Here is an 8662-nt window from a genome sequence, read left to right as displayed (position 1 = left end):
GGTGCCCCTGTGCCCCTGTTTTATAGAATTTCTATTGCCGTTTATGAGCAGAGACTCTTTGTAGCTTTAACTAATTCTTTCATTTATTCATCTTTTGTTCAACAATTACTATTCAGTGATATTGATCTATATGCCCAGGGATCCTAGAATTTCGATTACATGAACTAGCCAAAAGTTCCAAAACATATGTATTTAAACACTCAGTCTTTTGGAAATAGATAATATGTAAGACACACCTTTCCATTGCCGTGGAATTGGGGTGACGGTACCATAGTTAATCGATTCTAATGCTCACGTTAGTTTTTAGCACTTTAACGTAACCGAAATTAGTGTGCGTTTTGCCATCGATGGTATCTTGCAGTTTTGGATGGGAAGCATCTCTTTCTTCCTTAAGAGTTTGTAAAATAACAGAGCATCTTATGAGCTGATATTTAAGAATTTGACAAAATACGGTAACCAGCCCCTTTAGTTCTTTGAATTCTTTTGACATCGTTGCTCAAGTATTTCTTCAAGCGAGATGGGCATTCATAGGATTAGTAACACTGATGGAAATTGCACCCCTCCTGCAAATTGGCAGTTGTGCAAATTCCCTAATATTTACTCCTCACCGAGCCCTACAAGGGTAATACTGTTGTCATCCTGTTTGTAGAGATGGAGATACAAGAACCTCAACACCGCCCACACTTGCCTCCCCCTCACCCTGGCCCGGCGTCGGGGACCAACATTCAGACCCAGGGAGTCTGGCATTAGACCCGGTACTGGTAAAAGGATACCCTGTTGCCTTGATAGGATTTGGTACAATTTGTAAAAATGAGCTCGTGTGCTCTTTGATGGATGTCAGCCTCTCCCTCGTAGGTCAGCCCCAGACGGGCACGGAACACGGTTCTCCCGTTCACAACCGTATACCACGGCCTGGACCAGAACCGGTCTGTGCCTCCTCTCAGCGGGAGCCCCGCAAACACATGACCGGTCAGATGCCGTTTTAGATGCTGGTGGTCCACCTGCAAGGGTCTGTCTTCATGGGCAACAGTCTTTGCATAAACACGTCAAAATTTAAAGCGAGCGAGGTCACCTTAGTTGAATGAACACAGTGAGGCCCTGGAAAAGTGGTGAGTGCAAAACTAGCCAGTTCCCGAGCTACTTCGTGTTTGGCTTTTAAAGTACTTTGTTTGGACTAAGAGTCTTGGTTTTCTTTGTTTTCTTTTGTCTTATATCAATAGTAAAACCGAGTGTAAAGACCCACCAATGGGCAGCAAGACAGGGCAGCCCACAGCTGTGCGTAGGCTGCATGGGCAAACCGGCCAGCCATTCCTGACGTGTCCTGGGGAAGCCACCAAGCTGACAGTTGTCCAGGGGAGCCTGGAGTGCCACTTCCCATTAGGGTCTGCTTGAAATTAACATTCCTCCCTTTAATACAAAATGTCCACTGGGGCGCCTGGGTGGCTCAGTCTGTTAAGCGTCTGACTTGGGCTCAGGTCATGATCTCACCGTGTGTGAGTTCAAGCCCCCCATTGGGCTCTGCACTACAGCTCAGAGCCTGCTTAGGATCCCTTCTCTCTCCTCCACTCTCTCTCTGCCCCTCCCCCACATGTGCTTGTGCGCACCCTCTCTCAAAATAAATAAACAGCAACAATGAAAAAAGAATGACTTAAAACGCACAATTTGAAGTTTGCAGAATACAGGTACATTTCATCTTATGATCAAGGTAGCTTAAAAAGTATAAAAGATAGCAAAGTTGGGCTCCCACATCAACCAATCTCCCTCTGTGTAAGGGGAAGCCAGCTGAGCCACATTCCAATGGTACACGATTATTTGCATTCTAACCGGAGATGCAGAATACTGAAAAAATGTAAATTGGGGTCATTTTAAGTTAGAAATGTGCCTGAAGTTTTATTATTAACTAATTTCCTCTGAAATGCTGTGTCATAGCGATTACATTTCACTGTTCCTAATTACTCTTACTTTACTTTTTATAATGCACCTAATATGTGTAGGGTGCATTCTTTCTTTGCTGGAAAGCATGATAAACAGGACTGGAGATCTGCTCTTGACTTTACATTAAATGTAAGTCTTAGGTATCTTCCAGGTACAAAAGACTGCACTGAGTCCTTTAGCTCAAGAGTCAGAAAACTTAAAAGTCAGACAGCACACATTTTAGTCTCTGAGAACCATTCAAGTCTGGCTCAGCCACCACCGCCAAGTCAGGAGAAAGCAGCCATAGATAATTCCAAATGAACAGGCACAACTGTGTTCCAATAAAACTTTATTTAGAAAAACAGGCACCTGCCCAGATTTGCCTCTGGTGGTAGATTGCCAAGACCCTCTTTAGACGTACTTGGTCATTCAGTGGTCACAGCCCGCCCTTGAGGGTCAGTAGCATCCTCCCATTCTACTGCATTACCAGGGCGATTTGCGGAGTGGACGGAGCAAGCTCCTAGTCCAGCTCCCAGCTCCAAAATTCCACTTAACATATTGTCCTCGGATAGAGAACATATCAGATATTAAACTGATAAGAACAAATACTACACTTGATCTTAGCCAAAAGGCCGAGAAGCAATGCATTCTCCCATTCTAGAAGGGGAAGCTTAAGCTGGACAGAAGGTAAGTCGCTTAGCCAGTGACTGTGAAAATGGATGTCTGAATGGTTGTTTTCCCTGTTACAGAAATGAGCACGGCCTGCTAACTCTAACACCAGTGGTGCAGACTCTAGAGCCAGAGTGGTGGGGTTCAGGTGCGGACTCCTTCATTTACTGCTGGTGAGAGCTTCAGCCAAGGACAAGAGTCATCCGGCCTCATCTCTTCGTCTATGAGACAGGATCAGCGTGGGCCTCATCTTTGTAAGGTGTCAAGGACTCAAGGGAAAGGAGCCTAGTGCACAGTCATTGAGTGCTCCCTCTTCTGATTACAAGGCACGTCTGGACGCATTATGGGGGTGTTTGCGAGTAAAAGAAGGGTCGGCAGAGAAGCATCCTCCACAGAGGCACATCAGAAGAGAAGTGAGAGAGAGGTCGGTGGGGCTCGATGCAGTGGGCGGGGCAATGCTTGCCCAGTCCTTCCCCGAGGCTCCCTGGCCTCTCACCACTCGCCTCTTTTACCCCAGGCGGGTCTGTGGTTTGATCTAACGCTGAGTTTGGATGGAGCATTGGTTGGGTTAGCTCAGCCCCCGCTGGTCACCTGCTTTCTTGGGAGCCAGCCAAGAGCACGTGTTGTCAGAGCTTTTGATTGACAGCTTCAAGCCAATGTCCTGCCCTTGGGCTGCCTGTCTCTGTGGGATCCTGCTGGCCAGCCTGGGGTTCAGTACCAAGAACCTCACTGCTTCACTAGGGCTGGTTTGCCTGGTCTCCATGTGTTTCATCCTTGCTTTTCCTTCCTTTTTTGTCCTTTGGGTCAGGACCATACTGCCGAGGTCCTTGGCACTTTGGAGCTCTCTTGCGTCCAAAAGGACACCACATTCCCTGCCCGGGTGACCTCAGCCATCCCCTTGGCTTTACGTCCTGTCTACCTGCAGACTCCCCCACGCCCCCCAAGCCCAGCCCTTGAGCCCAGCCCTCAGCCTGGTTTATCCATCTGCCACCTTAGACAAAACCACTTCCCCACCAGGCTCTCCATTTCTTCAGAGCAGCGTTCCCACCCGAAGCGTGTGTAAGGTAATTGGTTGATAGTTATTTGTTCGCCTTCATGAGAACCTAGTGATGCATTGGCGGAGACTTACTTCTATTCACCGTGTCCTGAACAGTGCCAGGAACAGGGAAAGCCCTCAAAAACATACCTGTTGAATGAATGAATGAATGAGTGAATGAAGCAGGGCACGCAGGCCAGATGGGGTGGTCCTGAACTAAAGAGTCCATGTTCCATCTAAAGGGGCACCTCATACTAATTCCCTCACGGAGCTCACAGGGAATTGAGGAATGTCGTGTAACTTTTCTTTCTTTCTTCTTTCCTTCCTTCCTTTCTTTTCTTTTCTCTTCTTTTCTTTTTTCAGAGAATGAGAGAGAGACAGGCTTTCAGGCCTGATCTATCTTTCCATTTCAATAATTATTTTCTTATCAGGTTATCTCTCTATATTCAAATTTCCTTGCTGGCCCAAAAAATGTATTTTTTAAGTTTTGTTTATTTTTGAGAGAGAAGGATAGACAGAGAGTGAGTGGGGGAGGGGCAAAGAGAGAGGGAGACACAGAATCTGAAGCAGCTCCAGGCTCTGAGCTGTCAGCACAGAGCTGATGCGGGCCTCGAACTCATGAACTGTGAGATCATGACCTGAGCCGAAGTCAGATGCCTAACTCACTGAGCCACCCTGGTGCCGTCCAAATAATGTCTTTTGCAGCTGGCTTACCCAAACCAAGGTGCCATCCAGGCCTGGGCACAGAATTAGGTTATTATGTCATTCGGTCTTTTCTAGTGTAGCTCCTGCCTTTCTCTGTGCCTCGTTAAATAAGCCAGGCCAATTGTCCTGTAGTGTCTTTTTTGGGGGGGATTTGTATGTCTGTTTCCACATTCTCCAGGATTTGGGATGTTAAAAAGTAATTCATAGAAAGTGAAACCAGACACCCACACCTACATACCCCCACACGCACACAAACACACACACACGAAATCCCTGTGAAGACCAATGCCCCCCGTCAGCAAGCTGTAGTCAGCCACCAGCACCCAACCTGCAATGTTGGGCCAGATTCCCTGTAGCAGGAATACGTAGCCACTGAGAGACTCCCGGGAAGTGAGTGGCGGGAATTGTGTTCTAGAAGAATGACGTTAGGGGAGCCTGGGGGGCTCAGTCGGTTAAGCGTCCAACTTCAGCTCAGGTCATGATCTCGAGGTTTGTGAGTTCGAGCCCCACATCAGGCTCTGTGCTGACAGCTCAGAGCCTGGAGCCTGCTTCGATTCTGTGTCTCCCTCTCTCTCTCCTCCCCCACTCACCCTCTGTCTCTGTCTCTCAAAAATAAAATAAAAACATAAAAACATTTACAGGAAAATGACCTTTGTGGCAAGAAAGGAATAGAAAAGATCGATGGGGTCGAAGACTGGGTAGGTGATGAGTTAGGAGGCCAGCGTGGGGCCCCAGAAAACCTGAGGCCCCGTAACCCAGAGCATGAACTCTGGGCCCATAACGCCTGGGTTCAAACCTCCAGCTCACTGCTTAGCTCTGTGAGCATGGGAAAGGCCCTAGAGCTCTGTTCTCCCTGTGTGACATGGGAACACTGTAGCGCCTACTTGACACAGTAGCTCGGAGGACTCAGTGAGCAAATGGCTGTAATGTACATAGAACAGTGCTCAGCACACAGTAGGTTCTATGTGAGTGTTTGCTTTGATCATTTCCCCCAGCTTAACTGAGGTACAATTGACAAATAAGCTGGTAAGATGCTTAAGGTATAGAAAGGACTGGCTTGCTATTGTATACACTGTTAAATGATTACCATCATCAAGATGACGCCTTCATCACCTCGGTGACCTATTATGTATAAGTGAGAAGCCTTAAGCTCTACGCTCTTAGTGGGGCACCTGGGTGGCCTGAAGTTAAGCATCCAACTTCAGCTCAAGTCATGATCTCGAGGTTCATGAGTTCGAGCCCCACATCGGGCTCTGTGCTGACAGCATGGAACCTGCTTGGGATTCTCTCTTTCTGTTTCTCTCTCTCTCTGCCCTTCCTCCACTTGTCCATGCTCTCTCTCTCTCAAAATAAATATAACAAACTTAAAAAAACTACTCTTTCAGTAAATTTCAAGCGTAGACAGTAATATGGTATATTAACTATAGTCACCATGCTGGCCCTTAGATCTTCAGAACTTACTCCTCTTCTTTTTTTTTTTTTTTAAAGAATTTTTTTAATGTTTTATTTATTTTTGATACAGAGAGAGACAGCATGAGAGGGGGAGGGTCAGAGAGAGAAGGAGACACAGAACCAGAAGCAGGCTCCAGGCTCTGAGCTAGCTGTCAGCACAGAGCCCGACACGGGGCTCGAACCCACGAACGTGAGATCTGACCTGAGCCGAAGTCGGAGGCTTAGCCGACTGAGCCACCCAGGCGCCCCAGAACTTACTCCTCTTCTAACCGAATGATGTTCCCTTTGACTTGCATCTCCTCATTCTGCTCCCACCCTAAGCAGCCCCAGTCCCCGCCCCTGATAACCATCATTCAACTCTCTGCTTCTGTGAGTTCAACTTAAAAAAAAAAAAAAAGTGTGCACGCAGGTGACGCCGTATAGTATGTATCTCCCTTTGTCTGGCTTATTTCACTCGGCACAAAGCCCTCCAGCTCCATCCACGCTGTTGCCCGTGGCAGGATTCCCTTCTTCTTTATGACTGAATGATATTTCAGAGCATGAATATCCCAGAATACCCCATTATTACGGTGGAAATATATGTATTCCATGGCATATACTCTAATATAATATCTCCATCATGTATCATTCACTTTCCCTGCATCCATTTCTTCCCTGACGGCTACTTGGGTGTTTGCATATCTTGTCTTCCGTGACCTAGAAAGTGCCGGTATTTCTTCCAGTGATTCCATTTCCTACGGGCGCTATCGTGATCAGGACAGACGGACAACTCGCCCCGGTCCGTGTACCTAACTGGTTCCAGAAGCCGGACTTTCTGACTCCCATTTACTCCTCTTTCCATTCAAGGCTATGTATGGAAAATAAAATTACCCAAAGCAAAAAAAAAAAAAAAAAAAAAAAAGATAAAGAAACAAGCTGAATATTTGTATCAACTTAACTCCGTTTCAGCTGTAATCTGGGACATCAAGATTTTGTCAGATGTATTCAGGTTTCGTAGAAACCTTCACTTGTTTTTAAACTTCATCTACCAGCTGGAGAAAATGGCAGCAGCACGGAAAAAAAGAAACACACCGCAAGAACGATATTGTTGCCAGATTTATATTTCAGTTATAAATTTAACTGAAATATTTTTATAGATTTTCTAATAATACAAGTAAAGCGTGATCATTGCAGAAAATGTTTAAAACAGGAAACAGTGCAAACCAGAAAGTAAACATCACGCACACCTGTACGCATCCCGGCTACGGACCCGAGCGGTGTGGGTGCACACTGTTTCAGTAGTTTACGGTCGTATGAAAATATCCTTTGTTTTATATCGCTCTCTGTTTTCTCTGTTTGTGGCAGGTGCTGGTGGCTGTTTACACAACACTGTGCTGTTCCTTCTTGTTCACAAACCACGACTGTCTTTGGGTATTTCACTTCAGAGTGCAGGCCAGACCCACCCTTGCCCCAGAAGGTAAAATTTGATTCATCTAACACACAGATCTGGATGTCCATTATCCTTGCCATGATCAGTTTAGAATAACATTTCTCAACCTCAGGACTTTCGACATTTGGGGCTGGAACGTTCTGTTGTTGAGGATGTCTCACAGCATCCCTGGCCTCTACCTTCTAGGTGACATAGCACCATCCCTGCGTCCCCCCAGGCTGGGGACAACAAAAAATGTCTCCACATATTGCAAATGTCCCCTGGAGAGCAAAACTCCACCTGACTGAGAACCAGTAACTCAGAAATAAGCAGGTGATACAATCCTGGTCAGTGAGCCATGTATGACTTATCAGTGTTACGCTTCTTAATGACGTCACAGTATTCCATAGTGAATAGACCATCGTTTATATAACCATTTACATCACCACTGATGAGGGTGAATTTCCTTTTTGGTTCTCTACTGTTCTAGTTAGTCATATATATGACTTTATATATTTGCACACCTGTGGAAATGAATTTATAGAATAAAGGCCTGGAAGTGGAATTTGTGACTCGGAGACTGTACCTAAGTTGACATTTTAATAGATATCACCAACATGTCTTCCAAAATGTTCCAAAAAGTCAATGCTAGTTTACCCATTAAATGACAGTATTTATTTCCATAGACCTTCACTAATTCTAGAGAGAAAACCCATTTAAAAAATGGATTAAACCCATATTTTTTTTGCATTTCAAATGTATTAAAAATGGTTATCTATTGAAAACTGGTTTTCTTAATGATAGAATAATATTCCATAGAGGTACCAAGATTTATTTATATTCCCCCAGTATGAGCATTCAGTTGATTTTTATTTTGTATTGAAAGGCTGTTTTTTTAAACGAATATAAATGCTTTTCATACCTGTGACAATTAACGGACAGACTTTTTAAAAATATTTTTTAAAAATTTGTCGCCTGTCACTGGTTTTGTAATTATTTAATCTATGTTTCTATAAAATGACATTCCTCCAAGGCAGCCTTCTCCATTAGATACAGCAGGGCCACAAAAGAGTTTTAAGTGTTTTCTTTTGTTTAGTTTTGATTTTTATTTTTTTAAATAATATCTCTGCCCACTTTTGGGGCTCAAACTGAAGACCCAAAGGTCAGGAGGCTCATGTTCCACTGACGGAGCCAGCCAGTGTCCTAGTTTCAGTATCTATTAAAATCAGAAGTATCTATTTTTTTTAATTTTTTTAATGCTTTTTATTTATTTTTGAGAGACACAGAGAGACAGTGCAATCAAGGGAGGCTCAGAGAGAGGGAGATACAGAATCCGAAGCAGGCTCCAGGCTCTGAGCTAGCTGTCAGCACAGAGCCCCATGCAGGGCTCGAACCCACGAACCGTGAGATCATGACCTGAGCCAAAGCCAGATGCTTAACCGGCTGAGCCACCCAGGCGCCCCAGAAGTATCTGTTTA

At 45.1% G+C, this 8662-nt stretch overlaps 1 non-coding gene across 1 annotated transcript; it reads right to left on the bottom strand.

The window, feature by feature from the left end:
- Positions 1-2364: 2364 nt before the first annotated feature.
- Positions 2365-2558, bottom strand: LOC115275621. Its single transcript, XR_003901679.1, has one exon. It is a non-coding gene; the product is annotated as a U2 spliceosomal RNA (small nuclear RNA).
- Between the last annotated feature and the right edge of the window lie 6104 nt (positions 2559-8662).

The sequence above is a fragment of the Suricata suricatta genome, chromosome 12 (assembly GCF_006229205.1).
Source record: "Suricata suricatta isolate VVHF042 chromosome 12, meerkat_22Aug2017_6uvM2_HiC, whole genome shotgun sequence".
In the NCBI taxonomy this organism is placed as follows: Eukaryota; Metazoa; Chordata; class Mammalia; order Carnivora; family Herpestidae; genus Suricata; species Suricata suricatta.
This window is presented reverse-complemented; position numbering and strand designations above follow the sequence as displayed.